Consider the following 19506-nt stretch of genomic DNA (forward strand, 5'->3'; position numbering starts at 1 on the left):
CTGGCAGTGTTTCATTTCGTGACCTAGGGGACGATTACGCAGGTGTGTTCATTTAGTGATTACTTTCTCTAAAAGTGCTTCCTGTCCACTTTTCTGCCCGTTTCAGTTGTCTGCTGCTACGGAACAAACCTCCCCAAACTCAGTGACTGGAAACAAGTAATCATTTATTGTTTCCACAGATCCATTATTGGGACAAAGCTTAGCATGCACAAGTTGTCCCTGTCCCCTGCTGTGCCCTGGCTTGAAGAGTTAGAGTGACTTGGACTTACCCGAGGACTCCTTCACTCCAGGTGTGGCAGGTAATGCTGGCTGTTGCCTGGATGTACAGGGTGCATTTCCATATGGCTTGTGGACTCTATTAGGGCCCAGTGGCTGGGTTCCAAGGCTCTGCACAACCACAGGGCAGGGCAGGTAGGCATGACATTTTATGACCCACTCACTTACGATCGCTTCCACCATATTGCAATGGTCAAGGCAATTGCAGAAGTTCCTCCGGTTTCAAGAGGAGGGGCACAGCCACTCCACCACTCAGCAGGAAGAATGTCAGTGTCACCATAGGAAGAGCATGTGAGATGGAATGTACCACTGTGGCTTTCTTGAGGAAATACAATATGCAGCTCTGTGTTATAGTTTTAAAAAGCATCACAGCAGCCCTGGCCGGTGTGACTCTGTTGATTGGGCGTCATCCTTGCATGGAAAGGTTGCCGGTTTGATTCCCGGTCAGGGCACATGCCCAGGTTGCAGGCTCAATCCCCAGTAGGGGGCGTGCAGGGGGCAGCTGATCGATGTTTCTCTCTCACATTGATGTTTCTCTCTCTGCCTCTCCCTTCTTCTCTCTCTCTAAAAATCAATAAAGATATATTTTTGAAAAAGTATCACAGCAAAGAACTGGCAAGCTAAAAAAGTATAAAATAGCAACCTCTGCTGGTAATTTGAAGTCGAGGGAGTCCCTAGGACAAACAATCATTGCAGGTACAACATGGTGACCTCCATGTCACCTTGGGTGTCCCCCCATCTCCCCAGCTTCTGGGAACGGGTGACTCTCATTGATACTGATGAAAGGGTTGGAATTGTCCACACCAGCTGTGCTCACAGGTTCGTGCCACCATGATCCCCTGGCGGAGATATGAAAACACAACTTTGCAAATCTTCCTGTTTACAGTGTGGCAGGCCTGGGGGAGGCCTGAGCCCCTTCCTTTCGGGCAGGTCCCCGCCCTGCGATGCTGCTGGTCTGAGGCCCTCAAGGAGAAGCACTGATTGGGGAGGTGTCCCTGGCGCTGGTCACCGGAATCCATCATCAGAGCAGCACCACAGTGATTAACAGGGAACCAGTAGAAATGCGGCTTCCTCCAGGAAGCCTGTCCTGATGCATCAAGGCCCTGTGGCCCCTGCACCACCCCCAGGTCCCCCACAGCGACCACTTCTGATCGCATGACCCACTGTGCGACCTTAGGTTGGGGAGCTGGGGAGGTGAGAGGCCACTTCACTTCTGTCTGTAGCCCCCACAGGGAGCCAAGCGCTTGACGTCCCCAGACACTCAGTCACTTCAGAGGGAGTGACAATAAATACAGTGTGGCAATTACTTCTGTGGGTACCAGAAAGCTATGGAAATAGCTAGTATGCCTCACAACATAGAATCCACAAAAGGCTAGAGAGGTGTGGGCTGAAATGAAAGAGATAATGCAGCGTTTCCAATTCAGGCTCAAAGGAAAAGGCGTTTGGAAGAGTCTGTGTTGAAGCTGATGTGGACATCTCGGGGTTTTAGTTAAATCTCAGGTGAGTACGAGCCAACAGTCTGAAGTAGCAGATGGAGCATCTGATAAACCAGGAGGGGAGAGTATTTATACTTAGTAGAGTCATATTATTTGCTACTTTTTGGTTTAAGGACAATAGCAATGTCTGAAGGAGAAGAGCCCAGTAGGAGCAGGTACCAGAGCCAGGTTACCTGGAAAGGGGGAGTCTTCTGTGTGCTCCCGTTGAAACTTACTTCTGGAAGGTATACTGATTTTTTTTTTTTTTAATTGAAGACCTGAAAACGTTTAAATGCAGGTTCCCTTTTTCTAGCTGGGAGGAAGCTATAGGCAGGTTCTCATTATCACGGCCACCATTGAACAGGGGCCTCCGCTGTCCAGGCCTCCTTTCGCCGGCTCCTATTTTCAGACGGATCTCTCTTGCACTGAAGGTTCTTGAGCTGAGCCTTAGTCCAGGGGAGGACGTTGTCGAGGGGAAGGGGGTTTAAATGAAAACCATTTACTTTTCCAGCCATTGGTATAGAGGTAACCGATGTCCTGTTACAGAGAAAAAAACCCTGACAAATATTTCAGGAAATATTGGCATTTAAATAACTAACATTTAAAATTGGAAAAAGGTGTCAGTTTCAGAAAAGAAATGAAGACTGGAATAAAAAGAAATGGGAAAATGCTGGCTGGTGGAGCCTCCCCTCTCTGAAGATGGATTGGGGAGATGCCAGCAAAGCCCAGAGAGAAGCTGGTGCTCTTTTCTCTGTTATGATGTAATCTATTCCTATTTTTCTTGTGTTTCCCGACCACTCATCTTCTGTTTTCCTTGCTGGGCATTTATTTAGGGGCCACCGACCCTCCAATCCCAGGCTCCGTTCTTCTTGCCCGTGGTCCCCTTGGAAGGAATCTTTTCTCGCATCATTAACCGTCACCCTGATGCAGCTCATTGTAGTGCAGGGTCAGGCCCACGTTTCCCTCATCCCACACCTCCCGCGATGCTGTGCCGTCCACTCCACCCCGCGGGTCTTATCAGGCACAGACACCCGCCTGACTGCGCCCCCTCATTGCTCAAGGCCCAGCTTGTGCATTACCGGGTTCAGAAAGCTGACCCACGGTTTTGCAACAGTCCCCTCTTATTTACATCATTGCCCCAATATTGTATCAATATCCATATCTAAGCATCATTTTAGATAGTTCCAGAGTTGGCTACACTGTAGATACATTTTCAGTCTATTCCAAACATTTCTGCTTTCCTTGGAACTTTCTCCTGGACTGAGTGATTTAGCTTAGTTTCCAAATATTTCAAAAATTTTCAGATAGCTTTCTCGTTAATTTTCAATTTATTTCTAATATGGTCAGAAAACTTGCTTTGCATGATCTCAGTTCTTCTCAGTCTGCTGAGGTTTTCACAGCACAGGATAAGGTCTCTCCTGGTCTGTGCTCTGTGTTCTTGTACATGCGTGTTCTGTGCGTGTCGGGCTGCGGGTTCTAGAAAAGCTAACCCGGTAAATGGCTGTTCGGGTCCTCTGTGTCTTGGTGACTGTTTTGTCTCCTTGTTCTGTAAGTTGTTGAAGGAAGAATGTCGAAATACTCAACAGCAATCGTTTACTTCTGTTATTTCTCCTTTCAGTCTATCAGCTTTTGCTTCGGGTATTTTGAAGCTGTCTTGTAAATATATACAGATTTGAGATTTTTGCTCATTTTGGATGAATTGGCCCTTTTGTCACTTAAGTACCTCACTTTTTGGACAGGTTCACAAAAATGAATTTGCAGTTTGTTTGGATTTTTCTTATTGTTACTGTGGGAGCAGCAGTCTCTCCAACTACATTCGATACAAAAGCCGACTTTATTTCTTGTATAGTCAATTTTAGGTAAACATATCTTTAAAAAATCTGGTAACAAAAATTCTGTTTTTAAAATTTTCACTATCTGGCGTAGATGTTAGAAGCAAGACTGGAGATTATTCGCGTTGTGTTTCCCTCAGTGACAGTGGCCAAACTCCGGGTAGGTTTCCTTTTCCTCCAGTGTAGCCCTGACTCCAAGTCCATTTCCCCCAACCAGTTATTGCAACACACAGGGCTCCTTTACCTAAAAATGTCACAACATGATTAACTTAGAAACCCAACTGCCCAGCACATAAAAAATATAATCTAGTGCACTAAAATTCAAACTATAAGAAATCAGTCAGGGTCAGTGCTGTCGGGTGACGTCCGAGGCAGAACTGGTCACTTCACAGACTTTCTGCTGCTGGGGATTCCAGCAGCCAGACCCCACCCACAATGCGATAGAGAGCACAGGACGCAGAAGGGCAGGAGCTGTCACTTCTCCGTTAAACGCGCGGTTCCAACAATGACACAAGGAAGCAGGATTGTCTCAGAGGAGCCTGGATGAATTTTTTTATCACATAAAACAGGACGAATTAATTTGAAATAGGCTCCCTTGGCTCCCCATTTCGAAACCTTGTGGGAGTTTTTAGATGCACTCCTGATAGAAGCCGGCTCGCCAGCACTCGGTTGCTACAGAGACGGTGTCCCTGCCAGGGCCCTCCATGGCGATGCCTGACGCCCTCTCGTTTGGGAAAGCCAGCCCTTTACAGTTACAAACGTGGGGTGTGGGGGAGAGACTATGAAGATGGTCCAACATTTTCCTACGTCTCATAGAAATGCTAACAATCTCCGTTGAATGAGGTTGGGTTACTCTCTCCCGAATGGGTGGTTTTTACCTGAAAATTTCTGTCAAATTGAGCTCCAACTGCACGCGGTAACTATGCTGGGGTGTTGATGGCGACTTCTAAAGTACCTCTGACCCCCTGGCCTGTGTGGCTCAGTGGTTGAGTGTCCACCCATGAACCAGGGCACATGCCGGGGATGCTGGGCTTGATCCCCAGTCGGGGGCGTGCAGGAGGCAGCCGATCCATGTTTCTGTCTCTCCCTGTCCCTGCCCAGGAAGCTTGGTGAGACCACCCTTCTATTTGTTTTGGTTTCCCATCAATGTGCTACTTTCCCCACATTTCCTGGGATTGGAAATAAAGGACATCGATGGTAACAGACCTGCCCTCCTTGCTTCAAGTCCCATCCACAGTGAACAGTTTCTGTTCAAATCAGAATTCTTGGGACAGAGCGTGTCTGTTGCTTTCTAATTTAATTTTGTTTTATAAATGGGGCTCCCTCTCCTTGGTTTCCCCCTTTTGCCCTTCTGTTCCCTGGAATCTCTGGATTCTCTCTCCCTCCCCTGCCTCATCTATACAGATGTTGCCCTAAAGTTTTAGACCTAGGCTGTAGAATAACTTAAAGCCCCACTGTTTCCTCTACAAATTATTAACTACACACAAAAAAGTATGATTTCTAGATGAAAGAAGGACATGGGGACAGAGAGTGACAAATCTTTCGCTTTTACTGCAAACACCTACATTTTCCTCGAGCATTGTCGTTTTCAACGTGGCTCTTAGCAAAGGTGTATTAGAGCTGGAAATCCCCACACATGGTGCAGAGAATTCAATTTTGCTGCTAAATCACAGCAACATTTTCCTCTACCTTTGAGGACAGATGGAGACCTCACCATACAATGGTCCATTTCATGACTTTCAAAAAGAAAATGTCAATTTTGTCACCTTGAAAATGGAACACCAAAGACACAGGTCCTGCATCCGCCAGGGAAGGTCAGCAAGGACAATAAAAATCACATCTTTATTAATGAATGTTTAAAAAGCGACATGGACAAAATAGACGCAGAAAGGACAGTGTTAGCAAGAATCTAGAACAAAGGCTGCACATTACATTTGAAGGAAAATGCATCACTCATTTTAAACCTGGAATTTTTAAAAATGGGCAAAAGCTTTGAACAGGCTCTTTACAGAAGAAATTGATAGGTGACAAAAGACAAAAAACAAAACAAAACAAAACAAAACCCTAAACAAATACAAAAAACACTTGAGGCAGTTCAGCATCGTTAGTCCTCAGGGAAATGCCCATTGTAACAACAGTGAGACATCACAGTCCGTCTGAGTGAACTAGGTCTTCCTGACCACCAGAGGGAAATGTCGGGTGGTGTGAGTCCCCAACATCCTCCAGATCTTAGAGGTCTGGACACTCACGTCCTGAAGGCAGGTGCAGGCAGGTGGGAAACAGAGTCTCCTTCCCCTGCTCTGAATTTCTTGGTTGGTCCTGACCCTGGAGAACCCAGGGCCCACCTGAGTCACTGTGACCCCAGCAGTGTCCCTGGACCTGACCGGGCAGTGGGGTGGAGATCTCACTCCTGTTTAAGATTTTGATTCTTCCAGGAGGTGCCTGGGGTAAGGCTAGGCCAAGCCATCTGAGCGTTTGCTCAGTACCTGAGGGCCCTGCCCAGTTTCCACAGGAGGGTGACTGCCCAGCAGACACTCACCTGGAGGCATCCAGAGCCCCAACCTCACCAAGTACCCAGGTCACGTTCCCAGCCCCGAGCTCATCCTGATTTGGAGGAGTTCGCCTTGCTGCACTGAAGGAAGATCTCAGGCTGTGGGAAGGTTTTCCAGACCCCGAGGTGGGGAAGTAACTCTGGCCTGATTCGGGGTGCAGCCAGTGGGTTGGCAGCGGTGCATGGGTCTCGGGACCCCAGCCATGCACCTGCTTCAGAACCTGCCAGGGCAACTCTGCAGGGGCTCCAGCCTCTGAGGGGGATGGAGCCTTACTCTGCTGTAGCTCAGGCCCTCTTTTGCATTTCCAACTCTGCCCAGGTGAAGCAGGCTGGAGGAAATGCGTCTCCTGGCTGGTGACAGAGACGGCAGCTTGCAGCCAGTTCCTGGCCGGTGACCTCAGGGTATCAGTGAGCCTTTCCAGCAAGTGAAGCGCATTTGGAATCCAGGTGTACAACACTGTTAAGTGTGAATGAACATAAAATACGAAGAATCGATTAAAATTGGTGTGTTTGTTGAAATCAACACGTTGAAAATATATTCATATAAACAGAATTTTAAAAAACACACTTCTAGTTTTGTATCATGTCATAGACAGGTGGTGTCATTTTACTCTTGGGTTTTAAAGTTTGCTTCTGTATGCTTGAAATATTCAGATACTGGGCACACTCGCGACAGCGGCTGCCCTCACACAGCACTGTCCCCTCCCGCCATCGCGGCAGCCTCTCCCGACCCTGTCCCACTCCCGCCATCGCGGCAGCCTCTCCCGACCCTGTCCCCTCCCGCCATCGGGGCAGCCTCTCCCGACCCTGTCCCACTCCCGCCATCGCGGCAGCCTCTCCCGATCCTGTCCCACTCCCGCCATCGCGGCAGCCTCTCCCGACACTGTCCCACTCCCGCCATCGGGGCAGCCTCTCCCGACCCTGTCCCCTCCCGCCATCGGGGCAGCCTCTCCCGACCCTGTCCCACTCCCGCCATCGCGGCAGCCTCTCCCGATCCTGTCCCACTCCCGCCATCGGGGCAGCCTCTCCCGATCCTGTCCCCTCCCGCCATCGGGGCAGCCTCTCCCGACACTGTCCCCTCCCGCCATCATGGCAGCCTCTCCCGATCCTGTCCCCTCCCGCCATCGGGGCAGCCTCTCCCGACACTGTCCCCTCCCGCCATCATGGCAGCCTCTCCCGATCCTGTCCCCTCCCGCCATCGGGGCAGCCTCTCCCGACACTGTCCCACTCCCGCCATCGCGGCAGCCTCTCCCGACCCTGTCCCCTCCCGCCATCGGGGCAGCCTCTCCCGACCCTGTCCCACTCCCGCCATCGCGGCAGCCTCTCCCGACCCTGTCCCACTCCCGCCATCGCGGCAGCCTCTCCCGACCCTGTCCCCTCCCGCCATCGGGGCAGCCTCTCCCGACCCTGTCCCACTCCCGCCATCGCGGCAGCCTCTCCCGATCCTGTCCCCTCCCGCCATCGGGGCAGCCTCTCCCGACACTGTCCCCTCCCGCCATCATGGCAGCCTCTCCCGATCCTGTCCCACTCCCGCCATCGCGGCAGCCTCTCCCGATCCTGTCCCACTCCCGCCATCGCGGCAGCCTCTCCCGATCCTGTCCCATTCCCGCCATCGGGGCAGCCTCTCCCGATCCTGTCCCCTCCCGCCATCATGGCAGCCTCTCCCGATCCTGTCCCACTCCCGCCATCGGGGCAGCCTCTCCCGATCCTGTCCCCTCCCGCCATCGCGGCAGCCTCTCCCGACCCTGTCCCCCTCCCGCCATCGGGGCAGCCTCTCCCGATCCTGTCCCACTCCCGCCATCGGGGCAGCCTCTCCCGACCTTGTCCCACTCCCGCCATCGGGGCAGCCTCTCCCGACCCTGTCCCCCTCCCGCCATCGGGGCAGCCTCTCCCGACCCTGTCCCCCTCCCGCCATCGGGGCAGCCTCTCCCGATCCTGTCCCCTCCCGCCATCGCGGCAGCCTCTCCCGACCCTGTCCCCCTCCCGCCATCGGGGCAGCCTCTCCCGATCCTGTCCCACTCCCGCCATCGCGGCAGCCTCTCCCGACACTGTCCCATTCCCGCCATCGGGGCAGCCTCTCCCGACCCTGTCCCATTCCCGCCATCGCGGCAGCCTCTCCCGATCCTGTCCCACTCCCGCCACAGCGGCAGCCTCTCCCGACCCTGTCCCCTCCCGCCATCATGGCAGCCTCTCCCGACCCTGTCCCCTCCCGCCATCATGGCAGCCTCTCCCGACCCTGTCCCCTCCCGCCACAGCGGCAGCCTCTCCCGATCCTGTCCCCTCCCGCCATCATGGCAGCCTCTCCCGACCCTGTCCCCTCCCGCCATCATGGCAGCCTCTCCCGATCCTGTCCCCTCCCGCCATCATGGCAGCCTCTCCCGATCCTGTCCCATTCCCGCCATCGGGGCAGCCTCTCCCGATCCTGTCCCATTCCCGCCATCGCGGCAGCCTCTCCCGACCCTGTCCCCTCCCGCCATCGGGGCAGCCTCTCCCGACCCTGTCCCCTCCCGCCATCGTGGCAGCCTCTCCCGACCCTGTCCCCTCCCGCCATCGGGGCAGCCTCTCCCGACCCTGTCCCCTCCCGCCATCGGGGCAGCCTCTCCCGACACTGTCCCCTCCCGCCATCGGGGCAGCCTCTCCCGACCCTGTCCCCTCCCGCCATCGGGGCAGCCTCTCCCGACCCTGTCCCCTCCCGCCATCGGGGCAGCCTCTCCCGATCCTGTCCCCTCCCGCCATCGCGGCAGCCTCTCCCGACCCTGTCCCCTCCCGCCATCGGGGCAGCCTCTCCCGACCCTGTCCCCTCCCGCCATCGGGGCAGCCTCTCCCGATCCTGTCCCCTCCCGCCATCGGGGCAGCCTCTCCCGACCCTGTCCCCTCCCGCCATCGCGGCAGCCTCTCCCGACCCTGTCCCCTCCCGCCATCGCGGCAGCCTCTCCCGACCCTGTCCCCTCCCGCCATCGGGGCAGCCTCTCCCGATCCTGTCCCCTCCCGCCATCGGGGCAGCCTCTCCCGACCCTGTCCCCTCCCGCCATCGCGGCAGCCTCTCCCGACCCTGTCCCCTCCCGCCATCATGGCAGCCTCTCCCGACCCTGTCCCCTCCCGCCATCGGGGCAGCCTCTCCCGACCCTGTCCCCTCCCGCCATCGCGGCAGCCTCTCCCGACACTGTCCCCTCCCGCCATCGGGGCAGCCTCTCCCGATCCTGTCCCCTCCCGCCATCGGGGCAGCCTCTCCCGATCCTGTCCCCTCCCGCCATCGGGGCAGCCTCTCCCGACCCTGTCCCCTCCCGCCATCGCGGCAGCCTCTCCCGACCCTGTCCCCTCCCGCCATCATGGCAGCCTCTCCCGACCCTGTCCCCTCCCGCCATCGGGGCAGCCTCTCCCGACCCTGTCCCCTCCCGCCATCGCGGCAGCCTCTCCCGACACTGTCCCCTCCCACCACAGCGGCTGCCTCTCGCTTTACTTCCCAACACTCCAGTAAGCGGCTGCCTCTCGACACAGCCCCACTCGCAACAGTGGGTGCTTCTCGATGCCCAGACGGTGACAGCGGCCGCCTCTCGCGATGCCGTCCAACTCTCGCGATAGTGGCTGCCTCTGGCCACACTGGCAGCCTTTCCCAATAGTGCCTGCTTCTCCCAACATTTTCTTTTCAGGATCCTGCCAACCCTCACGGTGATGGCTGCCTCTCCCAGCAGTGCCCGCCTTTTCTGGCACGTTCTGCTCTCAGGATCCTGCCCAACTCTCCCAATACTGGGAACCTCGTCCAGTAGTGCCCACCTCTCAAAATAGTTCCTGCCACTTGTGATACTGGCCGACTCTAGGGACCCTGGCAGAATCTCAGGACAATGAATGCCTCTCACAACAGTACCTGCCTTTCGAGATACCGGTTCCCTCTCGAGCTGATGGCTGCTTCTTGATGCAGCGCCTGATTAGGAAGCACTCTCTGGAATAGTAGCTGATGCTGTCCATAGTAGCTGCCTCTTGTGACATTGCACAGCCCTATGACCTTTGTCCTTGGACCCTTGAACTCTGACCTCTGACCTATGCATTTAGACCTCTCCCCTAAGACCCTGGAGTCATAGTGAGAGAGAAACGCACTTCACACTTAACACACACACAGCCAGGGAAGCACAAACATTTGGAGCTTGTGCAAGTTTGCCCTGGTACTTGTTGCCTCTCCAAGTACCTCCTGGGGAGGCCTGTACTGGATTAAGAATCAGAGTTTGCTGAGCACATTCATGTACACTGGGTGTCACTCATTTAAACAAGCATTTTTAGGATACTTGAGCATCTTCAATTTGAATACAATGATCTCTCTGCTAATTACAAAAGCATGACTTATTCATTAATATTAGGACTCTGCTTGGTCTGTGTGGTCTGAGAATGATTGTATTGGAAAGGAGTAAAGCTGCTTCCGTGCACAGAAAAAATTCAAAATTTTTACCCGTTCTGACTGGATTCTTCCCAGTCAGGGTAAACAAGCCAATCTCACCAAGTCTTTTTCGGGGTTTCCTTTGTGTCCTAGTGTCATTCTGTCTTCCTTTGGATACAGCTTTGACAACCATGTGGGCCTGGGTACAAGAACACCAAAAACATTTGGATGAGGAATGTAAGGGCAATTCGTTAATGTCATGTTCAATCCATCCTTCTTCTGGTCCCAGGGTTCAGGTTCCAAGCTTCTGAGAGGCAGTGGCCCTCACTGGCCTGGGTGTCCTTTCACCATCCCTGCAGGGTATGCCTAGAGGTAGCAAAGTCCCAGAATAGGCCTCTGGGTACCATCATATCAGTTATTTATCTCCTGTAAAATGCTTTGGGCAGGAAGATGGACCAAGAGAGGTCCATACAGGCCAATTTCCCTGTGTGAACCGCAAGGAGCATCCAGCTGGTCAGGAGGAACCAACACCCACAACTGATAGTGTGTTCGCTTCAGATATCACCTAGGAACTGCATGTGGGTTAACTCCTTAGTAATCTCTGCATTATTCATTTCCTAGTGTGAGCACATGCATTCACTACAGTGGATTGTCTAGATTTCACATCCTCAGTTAGAGCACTATTTCTGGACTACAGAGATCCCAGGGGTGAATCTTCTGGTTACCCATTCATCCTCAGTTATGTAGAAGCATTCCTCTTTACAAAATTGAACGTGAATCACACAGCTTTTAAATCTCCAGTCACACAAATGGGATCTATCCTGTCAAACCAGGTGGACTGATGACACCCTCTCTACCCAACCTGAGTCCCAGCAGGTGTACTCTTATAACTCACCTGGAGTTTGCACTGGACCCCCACACCATGATCGCCTGTGGTCTTTGCTCTACCTGCCTCACTTCTGTCTGCTCTGACACTCACAGATAGGGGTGCAACCCCTGGTCCTCCACCTGATCTCCCTGTTTGGGAAACAGCTCTGCTGAGCTGGGCTTTGAGGACAGGAGCCCAGTGGCTCAGCATGATGTCATTATGAGGAGGCCTTTCCTTCATCCATTCATGTGAATTCATCCAGTAACTGCAGTGAGGCCCTGGCAAGGTCCATTGTCCTACTCGACTATGCGGATGAAATTCAGTATGTCTGAAAACACAGAGAATGTTTCCCATTCACAGGCTCAGCTCTGAAATGGGACATGTTCCTAGCAGCATGGGGCCTAAAAACAAGCCAGTGGTGAACAGATTCAAGTTCAACCTCAGAGAACCATTAAATACCCTGCCTTTCATTCAACTGGCACCCTTCACATCTACTCTTCACCCTTATCTACTCCACTCTATTGTAAAATAGGCTCCCCAGACCCCACTGGCCTCTAGAGTCCAGCTAAGTTTGTCCAACCAGACATACTGGCAGGAGTCTGGGATGACATAGAAAGTTTCTTTCCCGCTCTGCTTTAGAGGATTCTCTGGAAGCTTCTGGGGCCTCTTTGGTGTGTTTTGGTGGATTCTCTGGAAGGGGACCTGAAGCTTCCAGAGAATCCACCACACCTGCAGTGGCTCCTGCTTAGAGGAGAGGCTTCAGCTTCACCAGGTAGAACACATCCTGTGCCTCCTTCATCCCTCAGTCCCTCCAGTCCCAGGGTCACTAGCAATCCCATCATTATGCAGATATCTGCCTTCAGTCACATCCTTTGTCTACTTTTCAGCTTTTTCCTCTCATGCACCATTACCTGTGCTAAATTTACTGTTGAAAACCACATAAAACGGCTGATATTGAATTGAATCTGTTTAACAAAAATTACAATCATGGCTGTTTTGGGCAGACATCCAGGGAGGTGGGGAGGGCTCTCTGTAAAAGAGGAAACAGGAGGCAAATCAAGTTCACTGTCATTTTGAGGTAGTTATTGTTTGAGAGATAGGAATGAAAGGTGCACACTGGGTTTTGATAGCTGAAGTTTGGAAGCCCATGCAGAGCACGTCCCTGGAGATCTCCAGGAGACCCGGAGAACATGGGGTTTTGGCTTCAAGGCTAGATTTCCTGGGATCAATTCCCATCTCATCTTCCACTGTGACTTAGGGTAAAGTACTTGGCTTTCTCAGCTGCAGGTTTCTGATCTGTAAGATGTGGCGGTTGGAAAGTTTCCATGGCTTATTGGGGGCTGAAAGATAGAAGCCATGTAAAACAGCTTCGTGCCTGGTGCCAAAATTCTTTACTATCTGGTGTTTGTCATCATGGTTACTACAGCTGTCCTGAGCAAGTCACGTAAAACGTGAGGTGGGATTCTCCACTTTGCCCCCTAAATGTTCTTATTCAGGTATGCGGCAAAGAAATCCTCAGAAAAATGAGGGCAGGAAAACAATTCTCAGCAAAAGGATTTAAAAGGTATATAAAATTTAACTTCAAAATAAAAATCTAAGGCCCTGGGTGGGTGTTCGGTTACTTAGAGCATCATCCCTCCACAGCAACGGTGCAAGTTGGATCCCTGGTCAGGGCACATACAAGAATCAACCAGTGAGCGCGTAAATAAGTCGAACAAAAATGGATGTTTCGCTCTCTCTCCTTCTCTCCCTCTGTCTCTCTCCCTAGATCTGCCTTCCTCCCTAAAAATTAATGAAAACTTATCCTCAGATGAGGATTAAAATAATAAATAAAATAAAAGTCTAAGAATAAAAGGGATTTTTGAGTAAAGAACTCGATGAAGGGTAAATGACAACTACTTTACGTTATTAACTTGTTGCTATACTTTCAACTGATACATGAGCTAGAATGGTTTCTACTCCATCACAGTGGTCCAGTCCTGAGAGAGTGCTCTTAGACAGTTGTAAGTGATCATTGAGTTCAACAGTGTGCTCTTTGGGCCATCATGTTGAATTTTGAATAAATATTTTGAATACTGCAAGAGAGTCAAAATGTTTCTGTAATTTTTTGTGTGGTTTTATTTATTTATGAATTTATTTTGCATTCTTTCATGAAAGTATTATTGAAAAATCTAGCTACTATGTTCATCTGGATCATAACACTTTCTCTATCATCCATGCTATTTTAATCCTCACACCTTGGTACATTTGTTCTTGTGCAAATACAAACTTATTCTTAGTAATTAATGTGCTCTTGCCACAAAATATATCGCTGTGTAATATAATAAATACTTGATACCATGAAGTCCAAACCTAACATTTCTGTGTTTCCTCTCTACAAAGCCATGAATGGCATGCTCTGCCATGACATCTCCACTGAAAACAAATTATCTAATGGTGGTTAGAGGAAAGAGCTGTCCTAACAAGGAAGAAAATCGTACCCAGAGAAGCCAAACCCACCATCACGACAGACCATTACATTTTAACATTTCATAGAAGAGAGAAGCTCTCTGCAAAGTGTTTCTCTTGTGTATTTATCCAAAGACTGAAACATCCTCAAAATAATGCTTGTATTTTACAAGACACAACGTGAAACTAATGCCTTTCTAATGAGAAGAGAAAATCAGTATTGGAACAGTGACGGTTTAAGGTTTCAAGTAGCAACTCATTGTGCACACCTGGGTGGAGCAGTTTGAAATGTATTCATATGAAGAGCAATTTGGGCAATGTTTTAAGCCTTCCCAAAATTACTAATAAAGATGTTATCCAAATAATGAATATTGGAACATGCGACTCAGAAAGAGACCATTATATGATCCAACTGGAAGATTTCAGCATCTACACAATATTAAGTCCACGATGAGTGTTAAGTCCACGATGTAAATTTAGGGCAAAGAGATAAAATGCATATATTTCTCTGTGAAAGAACCTACAGTCAAGACATAGGTACTAGCTTCTTCAAAGTCTTTTATAAAAGTGTATTTTAGTGTTGCAATGAGTTTTGTGTTGAATTGTTTAAGAGAAAAGGTGATGTAAACAATTGGAATGTTTTATACTTAGAGTATCTTGAAAAACATGGATTTGTAGCCCAAATTGCTTGTATTACATGAGAACCCACACAAGGTAACACGTGGTAAACCATGTTCTTACAGTTAATGCCTTTAGATGATAATAGACACTTGAAAATGGGTGCATTTTGCAGTGAAATTCAACTATGTATTATCAAATGTTCATTTGAGTAGGTTCTTAGAGCTAATGCATGGATTACTTCATGTCACCATGGAAATCCTTACATTTTCAGAAGCTCATAAGAAAGACTATGAAGAAGAAAGAAGTTTCAGTGTTTCATATCATTTAACTTGCCTAAAAGAGGTATAACATTTCTGTACACTGCAGGACAGATGCATACTCTACATATACGAAACACAACTTTTAGAGCGCAATCATGATTAAAAGTGAAACACATAGGCAATGTGTAATCCTTGAGTAACAGGAACCATCGCTAAAGTCCATTACATTATAAAACTTCATAAAACAGAGCATCGCCTTGCAAAGGACTAATCTTGTGTATTTACATAAAGAATGAAACATCCTCACAATAATGCTTATATTTAATAAGACATAATATGTAACTAATGCCTTTGTCATAGGAAGAGCAAACCTGCATTGGATCAGTGTATATTGAGGGTTTCAAGCGGCAGCTCATAATGCACACCTGGATAGGGCATTTATTCCTACAGTTCATGATTAGGAAAGTTTTAAGCCTACCCAAAACTATGAACAGAGATGTTATCCAGATAATGACTGTTAGAACTTGCCTCTCAGTGAGATGCGGTTATATGACACAACAGTCCAGAAGGTATCAGAATTCTTCACCATACTAAATGTGTGTTAAGTCCAGAATGGAAATTGACTGCAAAGGGATGAAATGCATGTATATGTCTTTGAAAGAACCCTCAGTCACCGCATTGGTACTTGCTCCTTCAAGGTCTTTTGAGAAAAGTGTATTTTTACTGCTGGAATGAGTTTTGTCTTGCATTGCTTTGCCTCTAGCAATGGTGATGTACAGTCTTCAATGTTATATACTTAGAGTATCTTTAAAAACAAGGATTTGTAGCACAAATAACTTGTAATCCAAGTAAACCCACACTAGGTATGAAGTATAGCATGTGTAGCTCTCCTTTCTTCTGTCCTTACAATCGCTTCTTGGAAGACAAGCAAGAGCAACGAAGTGTATTATGTAGAAACAATGACCTCTTCTCTTCTCCTGGCACTTTATAAAAGATTTCTGCCCACAAAATTCCAGGGAATAGCTAACCAAAGAAGGATAATTAATGATTATCTTAGCTTTTGCATATTGCTTCACTAGTTCTCCCACCTGCTTCCTCCTTAACCAAACACACTGTGGTTTTTGTCTTTCTATTCTCCCTGCAAAGATTCTCCATTGCTGTGAGCTTTGAGCTTTGTTTTGGACAGGAGCCCACTCGCAGTAGCCAGCAAACAGACTCCAAAACAGTCAAATTGGTCTCTGTGTGTTAATCTTGCATAAGACAGGTTTAACATTGGCATGCCCAGCGAGATCTAATTTTAAAATTTCTTCAGGTCACCGGTACTCCACAAATGGCCTGCTGGGGAACTTCCCGTCACAGGGGGGTATCCCCTGAAGAAGTTCCAGGGCCCCATGATGAGGAATTTTACTCTGCAGATAAAAAGCTGATGCCCTATGGCCATCTATCCATTTGGAGTCCCTCAGGACACAGCTGGAGGTAAGATATAATTTTAAGTTATTTCCTGGTTAGACTTGTCTCTGGATTCTCACCAATGAGGGCCTGACATGCCACTCTATTTGCGTGGGGTCCCTCCTTGGGTCGGGACACAGACGGAGGGATTTACTTGGTTCTGAAAATCTGTTCATGGGGGAGACTGATCACCTCCCCAGACCTATAGAGTTCCCAGTCAGGTTTTGTCAGGTGGGAATGTCAGAACCTCTGAAAGAGTGTAATGTGAATGTGTCTGTAGTCACATAGCTTTCGCTAGGGGATTTGAATGGGCCCTAATCTGCTTCCGTAGTCGGCCACAACGACATAAAGGTGACTGAGCTTTGGCTGACCAGGCCCGGGGTTTATACAGGTGCACTTTAGTCAAGGCTGAACTAATTCACCCCGAGGCACCAGACGGACAGGCACCTGAGAGGGTCCTTTCGGGGGCTTCCCCTTCCCTTTGTTTGTCTCCAGTGTTAATACCAGACACTCTGGAAGGGGCAGAAAGAAATTATTGTGATCTTGATGCCTAGTTCCCTTTTTCAGGACATTCTGTCTCACTCTGTATCCTTAATTTCAGATATATTAGAAGATATTTCTTGGCTTAGTCTGCCCTCCCTCTCTGTTGATTCCATTTTGTCCTGGGTCATAGACCTGGTGTTTCAGCGCAGTCTCTGTCTCTAGTCCCCCCTTGAGACTCAATTCTTTACTTTCTTTCTCCTTTTTTGTCTCATCCTGCACAAAGCCTGACTGATTTTCCCTTTTTTAGAATGACCAGACCCAGCTTTTGCCTTGTTTTGATGACGTCAAGAGTCTTTTCCGTTCTTTTTCTCTTGAGTGTGCTAATTGTCTTAATTAGTTTCACTATGGGTGGGGGAGGTTCAAAAATTAATACCCCCTCCAGTGCATGCTCGACCAGTGGGAGGACGCTGGTTTCAGTCAGTGGGAGATGGGGAGCCCCTCTCAGGACACATTCCAAAAAGTCTCTGTGAATTAGAGTGGCTGACATTTGGTGTCGAGGGGGCCTGGCATCGGTTCAATTGACCCCCGGGTGACAATACAGGTTTGGAATGTCATCATGGGTCAACCAGGACACCCAGATCAATTCTCATACATTGATATCTGGCTATACCTGACCCAGAACCCACCTCTTTGGCTCAGAAAGTGTGCCAAGGTCATGGGCATAAAAATCCTTGTCACTAGGACCGCTTTTCAAGAGGCAAAATCACATAAAGGAAGGTCTCCCCCTATCCTCCAATACACCGAGTCAGAGGACCCTCCACCACCCTACAACCCCAGTCATCCTTCCTTCGGACTCCTACCCTCTTCGCCGACTGACCCTTCAGTGCCTCCCTCCCTTCCTCAGACCCGCGATTCCACCTTAAGTGCCACGCAGGTGGTGCTGCTATCCTCTGGCCCTGTCCCCCCCCTGTCGGAGGCCCTGCTGGAAGACAGGGACTCAAGGGGAAAATCTCCTTTTCTTGTTCACATTCCCTTCTCATCTAGCGACCTATATAACTAGAAAGCCCAGAATCCCCCTTTCTAGGAAAAACCACAGGCCCTTATCGGGCTACTAGGGTCTGCGTTTCACACTCACCATCCCATTTGGGATGACTGTCAGCAGCTTATGGTTACCATGTTCACCTCTGAGAAACATGAAAGAATTGAACAGGAGGCTCACAAAGCAGTTTTAGTCCTGGGGGGTAGGGGGTTCCTTAGAAGAAAATGAAGATAGATTAGAACAATCTTTTTCCACAAACCGGCCAGAGTGAGATGCAAACAACTCCATAGGAAGGGGTGCATTGGACAATTTTCACCAGTACCTCCTAGCTGGCCCAAAAGGGGCTGCCCAAAAAACAATCAATCTGTCCATCCATTCCACTTAGAATCCAGGAGCCCATGGTGACTCTCGATATAGGGGGCACCCCAGGAAACTTCCTAGTAGGTACTGGGGCTACCCACTCTGTCCTCACCCCACCCTTAAGGCCACTCTCCACTATATCTAGGGGGCTACTGGAAACTCCAAACAATATCTTTGGACATTCCAATGAATTGTTGACCTAGTGAAGAATACAGACACTCGTTCTTTTTTTGTAATCCTGGACTGTCCCTATCCATTCCTGGAAGGGGCCTCCTCCTCAAACTTCGAGCCACCATCTCCATGGAGGACACTGCGCCTTAAGCCTCTCAGAACAGCAGGCCACCCGGATTTTAGTTACTCCTGTCCTCTCCAAGGAATATCTCTTACAGGACAGATTTCCTACCCGACCAGTCCAGATCCTTATCTATTGGAGCTACAGTGGCATTTCCCTGAGCTTTGGGCCAAAACAAATCCCCAGGGATTGGCTGAGCACCAGCCCCCGGCAGTCATTCAACCACCCTGCTAAGGATATGTCAATATCCTATGAGCCAGGAAGGAAGACGGGGAATAACCCCATACATCAACTGCCTAAGGCAGGCCAGAATTCTTGTTCCCTGCCTAACCCTATGGAACACTGCACTGTTACTGGTACGTAAGCCACAGACAAAGAACAATCATCCAGTACAAAACTTACGGGGGGGAAATCTTCAGGTAGAAACCATACACCTTACAGTACCCAACCAGCACACCCTCCTTAGCCTCTTACCACCTAGCCAACATCATTATTCAGTCCTTGACCTCAAGGATGCTTTCTTCTCCATCCTGCTTACTCCTGTTAGCCAACCCATTTTGGCCTTTGAGTGGCTAGATCCATCTACTGGATTCTCCAGCCAACTTCTTTGGACCCAGCAAGCTCAGGGGTTTAAGAATTCCCCTACATTATTAGATGAGGCACTAGCTGAGACCTCACTGACTTCTGGCAGAACCATCCCTCCTGTACCCTACTAGAGTACGTAGATGACTTACTCCTAGCTGCAGACTCACAAAGTGAATGCCGAGTGACCACTGTACACCTATTACAGCATCTACAAAGTTTAGGGTACCATGTCTGTGCCAAGAAGGCCCAACTCTGCACCACTGCTGCAACACACCTAGGCTACCAGCTCCAAGAAGGTAAGCAGACACTTTCAGACATCCGAACACAGGCCATCCTTCGGATCCACACCCCCACCACCAAAAGACAGATACCTGATATCTTAGGGGTGACCGGATACTGTTGACTATGGATCACGGTTTTGCATAACTAGCCAAGCCCTTACACACCCTGAAGGGGGAGCGGAGGAGAAACCCTAAATTGGACAGAGGCTTTTGAGAATTGAAAGCAGGCTCTTGTATCGGCCCCTACTCTAGCCCTGCCGGATTTATCTAAGACACTCCACTTATTCATTCACGAATCTAAAGGAATTGCCAAAGGG

The sequence above is a fragment of the Miniopterus schreibersii genome (genome assembly GCF_964146895.1).
Source record: "Miniopterus schreibersii genome assembly, chromosome: 10".
NCBI lineage: Eukaryota > Metazoa > Chordata > Mammalia > Chiroptera > Miniopteridae > Miniopterus > Miniopterus schreibersii.